A 15438-nucleotide genomic window follows, 5' to 3' on the forward strand; every position below is an offset into this window, starting at 1 on the left:
TACCAAATTATACCCCTAAGGTTAACATTCTTTGCCATCGATTCCGATAAGGTATCCACCCAGTTAAGAGGTTTTTTTTTTTCTTTTTCTATTTTTTATTCTTATCCTCGAGTGGAAGACCGCTTTCGAATCTACTTTTAGCATACACCATGGGCGTACTACGATATCACAAATCTGTCCTATTCCCTTAGGAATATAGATTACACTTTAAGGAAATTTAATCATCTTGATGTTGCAACACTATATTAAAAACTAGTCATTCTGCAAAATCAATTTTTTCTTATTTTTGAACGAATAAAGGATATTATGTTCCATAGTACAAACGTTTTTTTCTTTTTATTGAGACTGATATCGCTTGAATTTTAACTAGAACAGAGGAATGACCGATATTTGTTTTATTAGATTCGTAGATTTTACTCAAATGTCACTCATATTTGTATTGTGGGCATTACAAAATATCAGGTTTCTGAAAGTTGAAAGCTACGTAATTGAAACGTTGTAGAGGTATAGTCTATCGTTCGTCCTCATCTGACCATAAGATACATTTAAACAGAAGATTAATCGATTAAATAATCTAGTTGCATTTCTGTAGACATAAATTTATACATATGGTATCGAAAAATGAGAAAGAAAAAGCAGTCGTGTTTATAGAAGACCACCTGTTTTTCTTCGTCACTCGATCCGAAAACCCTTTAGCCTCCCATCGTGACGTCACTCTCATGACTCTCGCTTACACGATCCAGAGGTCGAACGGGGTTGATTACATCGTATTCCAAAACACGCATTCAGAATGTGTTGAACGTGTTATGAACTTACAGGATCGAGTAACTCGATATTCTTCTATCTAAACACGCTTTAACTCATCTATGCAAAATTCGAGCTATACTTAACAAAAATAATAATAATAAATATGTTCAAATTGAAAAATAAAAAATAAATAAATAAAACAGCGATTAAAAAAATGATAATGACATCAATTCTAAGATCAGGAACATCGAAAAACAGCAGGAAGTATCTCCACCCCGCACATTCATTTCTCATCCGACAGATCACAATGCAAACGAACATGATATCCTGGAAGTTCCTATATCGTCCGCTTCCCAATATAATACATCACCTTTCTCCCTCATTCTTAACCGATAGAAATCCACCCTCCTAATAAAATTCAATTTGCTTTCTGTCAAACTTGAATTAAAAAAATAAAATAAAAATAAAAAATAGAAGTTCGTTAAAACACCAACAAAATTTCGGATTTTTTTTACGCCATTTTTATTAAATGGCGGAATTATTATTAATTTAAAAAATATCTGTAGTTTTACGTCAATCGACTGACCCATACAATTAAAATAATAGAATGAACTATCGCCCCGAATTTCACGTAAAGAGATTGATTATCAATCATACGCGCAATCTACCACTTTTTTTTTTTTTTTAATATAGTGTTTACATGCAATAAAGTGATGTGAAAATCGATTATTTCCTTCCATCTTTCGACAAGTTCCTGGAAAATTCGAGAGAATGTTAGCGAATTTGATGATTATTTTCGAAACATTACGCAAACTTATTGTAACAGGTGGATTCTATTCATATAGAAAAAAAACGATGTATTTGTATTGTGCGTTATGTGGGTCAAGTTCTGAACCTGGTCACCAAGTGCGGGTACCACGTAATGAACGAAAAAGTTGCGAAACGACCACAATAACACGTCGGAGAAGAAACAAAACTTAAAATATTAATTAAATTTCCAGTTAATTACATAAAAAAGCGATACACATCGAGAGTAATGGAGCAAATAATATAGAACGCAATAATATAAAATAATAATAATAATAATAATAATGTTAACAATAAACTGCATTAACGACTTATTTAAAAGATCAACGACCACGTTAATAATGATAAAAGTTTAACTCAATACGGATAATTAAATAATAGAAATGGAAAGAATATAATTTTGCAACAGACTCGTAATAATTACGAAAGCTACTGGTATGTTAAGTTAATTTTAGAATTTATCATCGTCTTTTAGTTCTTAACTTCAGTAAAAAAAAAAAAATTTTTAAAAAAATAACGGTTTAAAATATATATGTTTATTGAATGAGCAACTAAAGATTACATAAATTTCTAACAATTTATTCACTGGCAAAGTGTTTCATGACTCATTCCGACCAATAGATATAAATATGTATTAAATAGAAAATTGAATTAAATTTGATTGTATAAAATGATATTTTTATGTGTATTAAGCTCGCACAAATTATTTTATTGTGTGAAGGAAAAGATGCACAATAGCTTAGTTCAACCGCTCGATTTCTGAACGTTGCACAGTTTAGATACATCACTGCTCAAGGTCTAATGGATCTTTTTAGCGGGGTTCTATTATTAAGCGGAAAATAGCAGAGGAAGTGAATGAGGGTGTGCCGTCATCTACAAGGAAATGATGTCACAGTATCAGGAAGGAAACGTCGGGAAGTGGAAAAGTTTCTTCCAATTTTGCCAATGCAGGAAATTTTTATTATTTATAATACCATAATATATAATATAAACTATCGAAATAAAAGGCATAAAAAATTGTAGAGAGAGAGGGAGTTACATTAGTTTTCGGATACATCTGTATTCATTTTAACATTTGTATTAATGACTTACATCAGACTTCTGGTAAATACGTTAGACTAGATCGTCAACCTCTATAATGAGTTACAGATTCTAGAATATACACATTACGTAATTATAAATAATCCTGTCTTTCTTCTGCTCCAGTTTTTTTAAACTAAGCTTATCGTAACGAAAATGATGCCATTTAAATATTCTATCCGCCATTGATAAGCTTAGTTAAAAGCTTTTGGATTACATAAACCTTACTCAACAATAACTGTACACACGAATAATTAAAAATTTATACTTAATGTAGGTCAACAAAGTCATCGAATTCGTTTTATTTTTGAAAGTTAATGTAGTAAATTATGACCACTTGACCGGGAATGAGTTTCTAGGTCTGTTGCCAATTTAAGTTTGCATTGTTTCTATTATTAGAGTTTCGAAAGTCTGAATGGGTTAATAAAAGAAAATAAAAATGTCCTTTAAGATTTATAGTGCAATGGTCTCGCTTTCTAAATCAAGTAAGGAAAATACAACAAAGCGTGAAAATTATGCCTCTGGACTACATTGCACTTGGCAGCTTTGTCATTTACCAAATTATACCCCTAAGGTTAACATTCTTTGCCATCGATTCCGATAAGGTATCCACCCAGTTAAGAGGTTTTTTTTTTTCTTTTTCTATTTTTTATTCTTATCCTCGAGTGGAAGACCGCTTTCGAATCTACTTTTAGCATACACCATGGGCGTACTACGATATCACAAATCTGTCCTATTCCCTTAGGAATATAGATTACACTTTAAGGAAATTTAATCATCTTGATGTTGCAACACTATATTAAAAACTAGTCATTCTGCAAAATCAATTTTTTCTTATTTTTGAACGAATAAAGGATATTATGTTCCATAGTACAAACGTTTTTTTCTTTTTATTGAGACTGATATCGCTTGAATTTTAACTAGAACAGAGGAATGACCGATATTTGTTTTATTAGATTCGTAGATTTTACTCAAATGTCACTCATATTTGTATTGTGGGCATTACAAAATATCAGGTTTCTGAAAGTTGAAAGCTACGTAATTGAAACGTTGTAGAGGTATAGTCTATCGTTCGTCCTCATCTGACCATAAGATACATTTAAACAGAAGATTAATCGATTAAATAATCTAGTTGCATTTCTGTAGACATAAATTTATACATATGGTATCGAAAAATGAGAAAGAAAAAGCAGTCGTGTTTATAGAAGACCACCTGTTTTTCTTCGTCACTCGATCCGAAAACCCTTTAGCCTCCCATCGTGACGTCACTCTCATGACTCTCGCTTACACGATCCAGAGGTCGAACGGGGTTGATTACATCGTATTCCAAAACACGCATTCAGAATGTGTTGAACGTGTTATGAACTTACAGGATCGAGTAACTCGATATTCTTCTATCTAAACACGCTTTAACTCATCTATGCAAAATTCGAGCTATACTTAACAAAAATAATAATAATAAATATGTTCAAATTGAAAAATAAAAAATAAATAAATAAAACAGCGATTAAAAAAATGATAATGACATCAATTCTAAGATCAGGAACATCGAAAAACAGCAGGAAGTATCTCCACCCCGCACATTCATTTCTCATCCGACAGATCACAATGCAAACGAACATGATATCCTGGAAGTTCCTATATCGTCCGCTTCCCAATATAATACATCACCTTTCTCCCTCATTCTTAACCGATAGAAATCCACCCTCCTAATAAAATTCAATTTGCTTTCTGTCAAACTTGAATTAAAAAAATAAAATAAAAATAAAAAATAGAAGTTCGTTAAAACACCAACAAAATTTCGGATTTTTTTACGCCATTTTTATTAAATGGCGGAATTATTATTAATTTAAAAAATATCTGTAGTTTTACGTCAATCGACTGACCCATACAATTAAAATAATAGAATGAACTATCGCCCCGAATTTCACGTAAAGAGATTGATTATCAATCATACGCGCAATCTACCACTTTTTTTTTTTTTTTAATATAGTGTTTACATGCAATAAAGTGATATGAAAATCGATTATTTCCTTCCATCTTTCGACAAGTTCCTGGAAAATTCGAGAGAATGTTAGCGAATTTGATGATTATTTTCGAAACATTACGCAAACTTATTGTAACAGGTGGATTCTATTCATATAGAAAAAAAACGATGTATTTGTATTGTGCGTTATGTGGGTCAAGTTCTGAACCTGGTCACCAAGTGCGGGTACCACGTAATGAACGAAAAAGTTGCGAAACGACCACAATAACACGTCGGAGAAGAAACAAAACTTAAAATATTAATTAAATTTCCAGTTAATTACATAAAAAAGCGATACACATCGAGAGTAATGGAGCAAATAATATAGAACGCAATAATATAAAATAATAATAATAATAATAATAATGTTAACAATAAACTGCATTAACGACTTATTTAAAAGATCAACGACCACGTTAATAATGATAAAAGTTTAACTCAATACGGATAATTAAATAATAGAAATGGAAAGAATATAATTTTGCAACAGACTCGTAATAATTACGAAAGCTACTGGTATGTTAAGTTAATTTTAGAATTTATCATCGTCTTTTAGTTCTTAACTTCAGTAAAAAAAAAAAAATTTTTTAAAAATNTTTTTATTATGCTGAAATATACTTCTTTATTTGGATCATTAAAAATTAAAATTTTTATATTTAATGTTGAATATTAGATGTAAATTTTTAATTTATTTCTTCTAAAAAGTTAGCACTTCATATAACTGATCTCTATTGGGTCAAATTGGATTTTATATTAATGCACAAGTGAAGATAACGGTATGAAGAATGGTTAAATTCCACAAATTTTGCAGAGATAATTCATTATATGATCCTATTTTATATTAGATTATTATAATTAATAATTATTTAATGAGGAATGGTTCAATGATAGTTTTTATATTAATAAAAACATGGACTCGATATATTACTGTTTTCATTTAAAAAATTCCTTTGTTATTCTTTATCGGTTATTCTCCTTCTTATAATTTATGTTTTAAAGTGTTGTAAATTTTAAATATTTCTATAAATATTGGACTATAAATAAAATATTTTCATATTTTATGTTTCTATTCTAACGAAATAGAAACAAAAATACTCTATAAATTTAAATCTTAAATTTCTTCTTTATAGAACTGATATAATAATTTTTCTTAAAATATTTTCAAATATAATTGATTAATTTAAAGAAAAATCATTTTAGATTGTAAAGCAAAAATAGCAAATTAAATGAGAAATTATTAAACATTATATTTAAATATATAAACACAATATATTCATTTTCATAAAAAATAAAGAATTTATGGTAATGAATAAATTAAACTTTTTTTCGGTAAAACATGTTAACAGCGACCGAAAAAGAAAAGGGGGAAAAACTATTATTGACGTTAAAGAAATTTGCATTTTTATTGTATTTTTAGTGCTACTGGAAAAACAAAGATTATTGCATCATTTTGGGGAACGACATTATCGCACACTTTCTACAAATGAATACGTAAAATATGGGACACAAGACGATGAGTCAACAATGATTCACGGACATAAAACAGCAGCAGTTGGTGAAACTTAGGAAAGCCATTCTGGCGTCATCAGTTGCTATAGTTACAGGTATTAGTGTTTGCATTCAAAGCTTAACTTCCACGAACTTACAAATACACGTTTAACCACCATGCTTCTACATATAAGTCCCGTATTTTTATTTTTTAAATACATTCTTACTTACAAAAAAAAACAATTGATACAAATTCTATTTTATATACCTTTTATACTTAATAAACACGAAGAAAAAAATAGCGCAAGTTGTACGCCAATAGCCATACTGGATTTGATCATGCACTAAGAATTAAATGCTTTATATAATATGATTAGTAATTAGATTAAACGTTAACGTAGTAATATGTAAATAAATTAAGCTGCTAAATATTGAAAATATTATCTAATCGAACTTCTCATGTTGTGGATTATAGCTAAATACCATGACATGTCAATAGCCCAGGCTTCAATTAAGTTGACAATATAACGTTAAAAGTCTGATAAGTAGAGCATTTAATTATCTCAAATAATATCTTAATGAGACGAAATTAAATGCAAATGCTAGTATCAAGTTAAAGGACGAAATATTACAAGTAATAAAAAACAGAGAAAATAAAAAGTTACGTATAGTATTGCATGTGCTTGCACTATGTCAATGATGTTAACGATGGGAAATTAAATCGTAAAATAAAAGTAATCTAGGAAAGAAATTAAATAGTATATGTAATATAGAAATTTAAAAGAGAACTTTTTCGTGTTGTAAGTAAGATATTAACGATGCCAAAAACAAGTGGGAAAATATTATAATAATAACGTTTTAGTTATTTTATTGCAATATTTCTGCAATGTTAGAAATGATAATTAAATAGAAATGTGTAGAATTTTTATTTGTTTTTATTAGAAATAATAAATCGCTTACAAATATTTTATTTATTTATTTATGTAAAATAATATAGCAGCTTCACTTTTGAAAGTGAATTACACAAAACTCTTCGATATAGAAATAATAATAATAAAAAAAACAGAATTATGAAAATAAAATATAATAAAAACTAACGAAATAATGTAAAAAAAAAAAATTGGTAAAGTGGTAAAATTGTTAAAAACAAAGTCCATAAAAGAGTTAAATATTCAAACATTGTAAATAAGCTTGCATTTTGAGCAGAAGAATTGAGTAAAACTAATTTTCTAATTGATTTAATTTCTAAATTAACTACACGAGAGTGAAAGACAATCAATTAAGAAAATTAATTTGTTTTAGAAAATGAATGTATTAATAAGGAAGAATTTTAATTAGTTCATATCGATTTTATAGATTCCCTCCCCCCTTTTTATTAAATTTATGCATTTAGTTATAAGAAGAAACTACAAAGAGAAGGGGGAAAATATATCATCTGTTGAATTTTAAAGACTTAAATTATCATTTCTACTCGAGAGAGGGATCCATTTCAAAAATATATAAGGTATGGCAATACACCTAACCAGTCAGCTGAACATGTAGTGCAGTGGGACAACCTTGCCACCAAACATGGATTGCTGGCTAACAAGGTCAATAAACAGCAATAATCAAACTGGTTATGCTTAATAACTGGATGTCGATCATCTTTATTCTTTTAATAAACAGTAAATATTCGAAGGTCACTTTCCTTATAAATATATAACTAGTGAGAAAAGGTATAAATGTCAATATAAATTTATTTCGTAATAATAAAATACAAAGACGAAAGAAACATCTTCTTCTACGTGTAAATTGGGCCAGAAGTACTCTTCCGCAATGTTCGACGATAAATTATAGGAGGAAATCGTACAGGAAAGAGGAAGAGAAAATTCCTACGAATAATTTTGTGCTTGATTTATAAATATATTTAGGTCATTTAAATCGGATTATGAATACGGTGATCGTAACTTACCACGTGGTAATTAACTTAATTATACCACATTCATTTTTTTTTTATTATTATTATTCAAAAGAGAGTTTTATTAAACGGTAAAAATTAATTGCGTGTTTAAATTCTAAGTTAGTAAACATGTTTATTCATTTCGTATTAAATATACACGCGCTCAATTTTCTCATTTTTTCAAACATTCCTAACAGATGAATCATACTAACTAAACTTTATAATATTTAAATGAGAGTCGATTGTCATGTGCATCGGTGGTTCAGTGGTAGAATGCTCGCCTGCCACGCGGGCGGCCCGGGTTCGATTCCCGGCCGATGCAACATTTATTTTTTTTTTTTTTTACCTTCAAGTTTTTTCTACCTTCCAGAATCGTTTATACACGGAATAAAATCGCTTAAACTCATACTTGATTTTTTATTTATATCATTAACGAAGAGATAAATACATGAGTTGCTACAGACACGGGATTTTTTTTTAAACATGAGCGACGAGCATATATGGACTATGCGGCCTCAAATTGACCCATAAGAGGGTGGACCTGACCCACAATGGGATCTGCCAACACGAGTGAGAGATGGAGAACGACATTGTGACCCGAACTGACAGAGAAAAATCACGAGGGTCTAAGATCGGGTGCGAATCCAGATCCCTTGTGGCGATAGAAAAATACTTTATTGTTACTAAGAGGAATGGCACAAAAAATTCGGGAAAAAATAAACTTTGATTTTCAATATTTAATTTTCAGTTTGTAACGAAATAAAATATCAATTTAAGAATGAGGTTGGTCTCCAGCTTCTGATTACTTGTACTAAACGTGCAGTTCGTGACAACCTCGTCGATACTTAATTAAGAATTTTAGTTTCATATTACACGTAGTTTAACAAGAGTTACGTCCCTTTAAGAGAGAAATCGAGTTCGATGAACTTTTCTGATGGATGCCATTTTTCGTCTTTCCTAGCAAAGTAAGGCGTTTTCTTCTTACTGATACGTGCGAGGTGAATAAAATCTCTATGCCACGTTTACTCGTGATATTCAACGCATCACGAGGCCGGGTTGATGGACTGACAAACGTGACGATTCATTAATCAGGCATCACGCGATTCTTTCTCTTAAGTCGATCGACTGGCGACTTCAAATTAATAATGTATTATCGTTTCATTGTTTATTCAATCAATTAAAATCACGAATTAATATTGACCAGTAAAGGAGATAGAGATTTTGTATGAGTACGTTCGAGTGGATTTAGAAAAATAGTCCATGATCAATTGTCAAGGGAAGAATGATGTCTCAAATTGGCCATTTAGGATAATTGACGTCCAATAATCCACTGCCCCATGTTTGACTAATGGAAAGTATCCTCTGTTAAAATCTATTTCCTGCTTAGTTTTGGCTCCTTTGATGCTCGGTAAAGAAATGAAAATTGAATAGAAAAATTTTATATAACGTAGAAATGAAACATTTACATTTACAATTTTGAACGTTAAAAGAGAATATTCGTAGTTCTTAACGTATTGTTTTGTACAATTGTATAATAAAACATTCCTCACCGGGTCATAAAATTTGGTGTCGTTAGTTCTAACGATAACCTCCAGAGGGCACGATAGTAGTTATTGGGCTCCATGTAGAAGGGTAGCAGATAATAGAACATTATTGCGTGCCTCTTTAATCTGAATTATACGAGTAATAAAACTACGGTTAAAAATTATTATCGAAGAAAAAACAAGTTTGGGAGGATCCGTGCAATGTCAGCAATCGAAGATTTATGTTTAAAAGAATACATCAAAAGAATTGCAGCTAATCGATACTTTTAGTAATTGAGGAATATATATGTCAATGTCATCATTTTAAGGAATCTCTTCATTTGAATACAATATAAATATCTCTATTAACCTTAATCGCTTTTATTCGCATTGTGTGCCGTTGATTAATCAAAAGGGATTAAAGGAAACTGAATGGAAAAGAAAGGCGTGTTTTGTCATACATTTGATGTTCATTTACCTGTAAAATGTAATAATAATTGATACCATCACGAAATTCACTTAGTTGAAATCAACTGAGAACTTTTTTGTCTTGTCGAAAGTAGAGAAAATAAAGGAAAAAGGTCATGAGAAAAAATACAGATCTTAAAATATTGTTTTAACGGATATATGTCGCACATGAAGTCACGTATCCGTTTATATTTTTGGAGCCTCTTTAAGTTCCTTTTCTGTTGTCGGTCTACATTCATTAAGTCCAAGATAGCCTTGGAGGATGAATTTTTACCGATTTACTCTTTTAATCGAGAGTTATATATTTAAAAAATATATATTTTTTCAGAAGTTTTAACAATTTATTCTTGACACGTCAGAATCACATCCTTTCTCTGGCATACTAATAAGACTAAACTTATGGGGCCAAAAATTGGGTAGAACACTTTTGCAGGCTTTAACCTTATAATCTAATATAAAACTCGCTGCTACAAAAAAAGAAGGAGGGAAAAAATGTTTTTCATGATGCCCAACGGGATGGAAAATTTTTAGTTTTGATAATGGATTTTGATAACCATTATAAACGTGAGTGGAATAAAATTCCATATTAAAAGACGTAATTCTAATTAATTCTCTTCTAATTAAAACATATATTGAACTTGATAATTATCTCTGCACGCCACACTATATAAATATAACATTCGAATTCTGCACTGGAGAATGTTCGAAATTAAAGAAATTTAACACTGTAACACAGCAAACTCACAAAGGAATTTGCTGTATTAATGTTTTAACTAAAATAGGAATAACTATAGTTAGTTGATTTTGGTTCTTTTATACTCGTCTATATCCAGTGATCCCCGTATGGGTGGTGAATATAACACTGGTCATTTTACAACCGCATCATTTATCAAGACATCTTAAGCTACAGACTCAATATGTCGGGAAGCAATATCTTTTGATATAGATGAAGAGGGAAGGGGAAATCTTGAATCATTGGTTGAAAGGGGATTATGATTGATGGATTTTGCTTTTCTAATCTCCTTGAGATAGTCATTTTTGATCGTTAGGCCTAAGGGGCTAGTCCTCAACTTTGCAACTCGCCCTTGGTTTGTTGGAGATAAGGGAATAGAGATTTGAATGCTTCCTGTCTTGTCTTGTATACGCGCGCCTTGCACTAGACATCCCTGACCTATATAGGCGATCGCATATGGCGTGCTGGTACCTGCCCTTGCCACCAGAGGTCGAGGGTGATCGCTTGTTGCTGTGACGTCACTATTTTCGTCTCCTGTTTTTCGCATCGATTAAAACTAGAGACGCGGATTCACTTCGTTTATTATTCTATTTGAAATGATTTCACACGGAAAAATAGTTTAAATAAATATTTAAATTACGTAAATATTAAATGCATTTTTTTTTCCTGTAAAGTTAATGTTGTCGATAAATAAAAAGTCATTATTGGAAAAAATATTCCTGTGGGAATCGATTAAGACTGTAGTTATCTTCTTCATTACAGAGGAACGACCATTAAAGAAATAAGAAACGAAGAAGCTATAAAAGAGTTAAAGAGAATGTAATGTATTAACACAAATAATTTTTTTTTAACTCACATCCAGAGGGTAAAAGAAAAATAAATTGAATTTAAAATCATAAATTCAAGTAGATATTACTTTTAGAAGCGTTTGAACTATTAATTTGAGGTTTATTATACATTAAATTAAGATCAATTGCATTTTACATTAAAAAAATTCCGAAATACTGAAAAAATGAAATTACACCACTGTAATCTTCAAGCTTGAGTTCGTGCATAGTGTACGTTAAAAATTTGACACTTAAAATTAAACGTGTACAGTTTATTAGTAAAGAATGGTATAATGAGCATATTCAGCTTTTTATTTTTATTTTTTATATTGGCCGTAACACGCATTCGGGTTAGTAGGCCTAACCTAACACAAGGACGTTTCGAATATAAGACAATCGAGTGGCATTCGAGCGTTTCCTGTCACGTGACTCGGTACTTGACGCTTATGTACTGTACAGTACTAACACAGAGCGAGTGATGAAGTGCATCTCCAGGTGGAATTGTTACGCAAAACGGATGCGCAGTATTAATTTCTATAAGCTATCACGTAAAATCTCTCTCATCCAATTTGAGAATAACTTGACTGTATTAAAACAGTATAACATCCTTCGGGATGAGAGATCTGGCGTAATGGTCTTGCAGTTGCAACTCCCCACACTTCTCTTTAACTACGATACTTTATTAGTTAGCATAGGATGTATTGTATTCCCGCAGGGCATCACGGGCCGATGACAGAAGTACAACAGTATAACAAGCTATTTGACATTCCTCTCTACACCAATAATTTCGATCATTTCTCAGGATGCCCCGCTGTGACGAAGTGATCGACCTTGTTTCACCTTATACTTCGAAAAGACGACAGCTATCTTTATAAAACTAATGTATGCCGGTATAAAAACGGTAATTTCGTTATTAATCTTTACATTATAGTCATCGTCGATCTTTATAGATTGCGGTAGAGACAAGGTAGGATGATTTATACGATGACTCCAGTGACTCCGCAAACAACACCCATCCTCATTGTAGGAAAGACGGTAGGAGGCCGTAGAGTTAACAGAGCGAGGAATAATCCATTCAGCATGTCGACTCAACAATGTATGATACGACAATCATTGTGATTGATGAGGTGGAACGGTTGAAAGGACTCTCGTCGACATCCATTTGCATTGAGGAAAGTCACCGGATAAGAAACGGACGGGTGAAAGCCAAAGCCTCTTTTTATAGAGAGAAAGGAGGCTGTAGTCCATTGCTAACCAAGGATATTAAACAGAAAAGGGTTTGTGTAGAGTTACCACAACAGGTAATGGAGAAGAGCGATGGTATACAGAGAAAGCTAGAGTTAGCCTACGATTTTCGATATAAGAACTATAAAGAAAGTGTGTAGAAAAGTCATAATAGTATTTTTTTTTCCACATGAATATAATATAGTTTTGTCTTATAAAATACATAGTTTATTTTACATTATAATTCTATATGTATCAGAGATGTACAATTTTAGATCATACACTTCACATAATAAATTTATAGGCTAATTTGAATTCGTTTCCACTGTTTAATGTATGGTTTATCACGCAAATTGAACAACTGAACTAAAGAATAGAAAGAAAGAAAAAAAAAAACATCATTTGAACTAAATCGCAATTTTTGTGAAGAAAGTAAAAGCATCACACCTAATCTGTAAACACAACAATTTAGAAGCCATTTGTACTGCAGCAAAACAGTCACGAGATAACATCATTCGAAAATGAGTGCACACGACAGCGCTCATTCGCAAACAAGAAAAAAAAAGAACCTTACCCCAACCGATGCAGATAATAAAAGTGTGTGTTATCGCTTTAATATTTAACTTCGAATTGATTCAAACCTTGGTAAACTCGAGAACATCGATACGATTATTTTCTGACAATGTATCATGAAAAATTTATCCTAGTCGTTGTAGTAAACGGTATAATGATTCGCTCTTATAGAAATATGATTCTTACAAAGTATTCACATCTGTCTTTTTTTTATGTAAATTCTAATTACAGCTTTTTAGTTCGAAATCTGTTTAATAAAGTGTAGGTATACATATATAGTTTTAGTCTAATTTACTTGAAAGATATAAATTAACTAACTTCATAACACATATTGAAAGAATGTGCTATAAGATTTGCTGTTTTATAAACCCACATGCGCTCACAAAACACATTTTGAAGTCAATTATGGAACATTAAAATATCCTGTTTATTTAATCAATCCTGTAAGTTTTTATGTCTGCCACCTGCGGAGAATAGAGAAGATAGGACGTGATGTCCTTGAACTACGTTCCAGATTAAAAACAAACAAAAAATTCTTACCCTTTGACCTCTATTCATATAAGACTTGACAGAACAGAGATGATCCTTTGTAATTTAGACTAGAGTCTTTTATCTTTAAAAATAATTACATACGCTTTGTAAATTTAAGAATGTGTAGTAAAAAACCGAAAGATGTAACAATAAAGTTACAAAATATCAAGTTAAACATCAATTGAAATCGATACACAGCAACTAGTAGTTAATAAGTAAATCTACTTGTTAAAATTTTAAAATTTCCTTTTTTGGATGAAGAAAGTTTGGAAAATTTTAACAATAATTTTAAAATGAATAAACAAGTTAAAAAAGGAAAGAAAGAAAAACAAGCAGGTTATGCCAAGTTAGATAAACCTGCATTACTCGGACGATAAGAGATGATAACGGATTTTGAATTACATTTATCAATGTAGTCGATTTGCTAATGTCGAGACAGAATGATTTTATTTTTAACAGATAATTTGTTACACAAAATTACTTTAAAATTTGAAATTCCTATTTCTTATAAACTAATTTTTGGTTGAAACGTGACAAGAATACAGTTTCTAAAATGATAAATTACATTTTGCCCGTTAGGCATAAAAAGATTAAAAAGGAATATTAGATCTTGTTTGTTTCGAATACGGCGTTTTATGTCTTGTGGCATAAAATATTTACTTATAAAGTAAGCGGCATAAATTACAAAAAAAAAAAGTTATATAAACTTTAAAATTGAACAAATTTTGGAAAGTTTCCGAAAAATGCGAAATCTCTGCCAAGGGCAATCATCCAAATCGAGAAAAATTTCTCTAGAGCCAAAAAACTGTTAGTAAGAGAATCATTTTTCTCTTCTTTTTTTTCACTAGGAATTTTAAACCCGATTTCTATAACTCGTGATTATTCTATATAACAAGTATTATTCTATAACAATTCAAACTGTCTTTGGAGTAAAAGCAGAAAAAAAGACATTCAACTTTATATGAATACAGATAAACTTCGAAACGAAATTAATTGAATTCATTATATACAGACCTAATTGAAATAGTTTCTTTCAAAATTACAATTAGATCTTTATCTAATAAGCGTAGAACTATGTAAAAATTGACTAAACGTCCATTTTTATACTTGATGACCTTGGCCTCATAAGAACGCGAACGTTGCCATTTCTTTAAATACAGAACTTTCATCAATAGATTGCTATTAGCGTAACAGAACTACTGGCTTATAAACCTCATTACATGGAATAATCAAAGAATCTTCGTCTATAACGAACATAATTCAATCTAAAAACATCTTCTATCTCCATAAGAATACGTGCAATTGGTGAATTGCTTTTTGTCCTTATGTTACAATATGAAACTAATGATCACTACTAAGTTTTGGCTCTATGGAGGACTTTTCATATACTAGTGATGTAATCACACTTCTGTGTGATTCCTCCTCCATACAGCGAAAACTTAGTGATCATTAGTTTCATATATAATACGTGC

General features: G+C 30.7%; 1 non-coding gene across 1 annotated transcript; it reads left to right on the forward strand.

The window, feature by feature from the left end:
- Positions 1–8338: 8338 nt before the first annotated feature.
- On the forward strand, positions 8339–8409 carry Trnag-gcc. The gene has a single exon. It is a non-coding gene; the product is annotated as a tRNA-Gly (tRNA).
- The last annotated feature ends 7029 nt before the right edge of the window (positions 8410–15438 follow it).

The sequence above is a fragment of the Centruroides sculpturatus genome, unplaced genomic scaffold, assembly GCF_000671375.1.
Source record: "Centruroides sculpturatus isolate CEXI.00-Female unplaced genomic scaffold, Cexi_2.0 scaffold240, whole genome shotgun sequence".
Lineage (NCBI taxonomy): Eukaryota > Metazoa > Arthropoda > Arachnida > Scorpiones > Buthidae > Centruroides > Centruroides sculpturatus.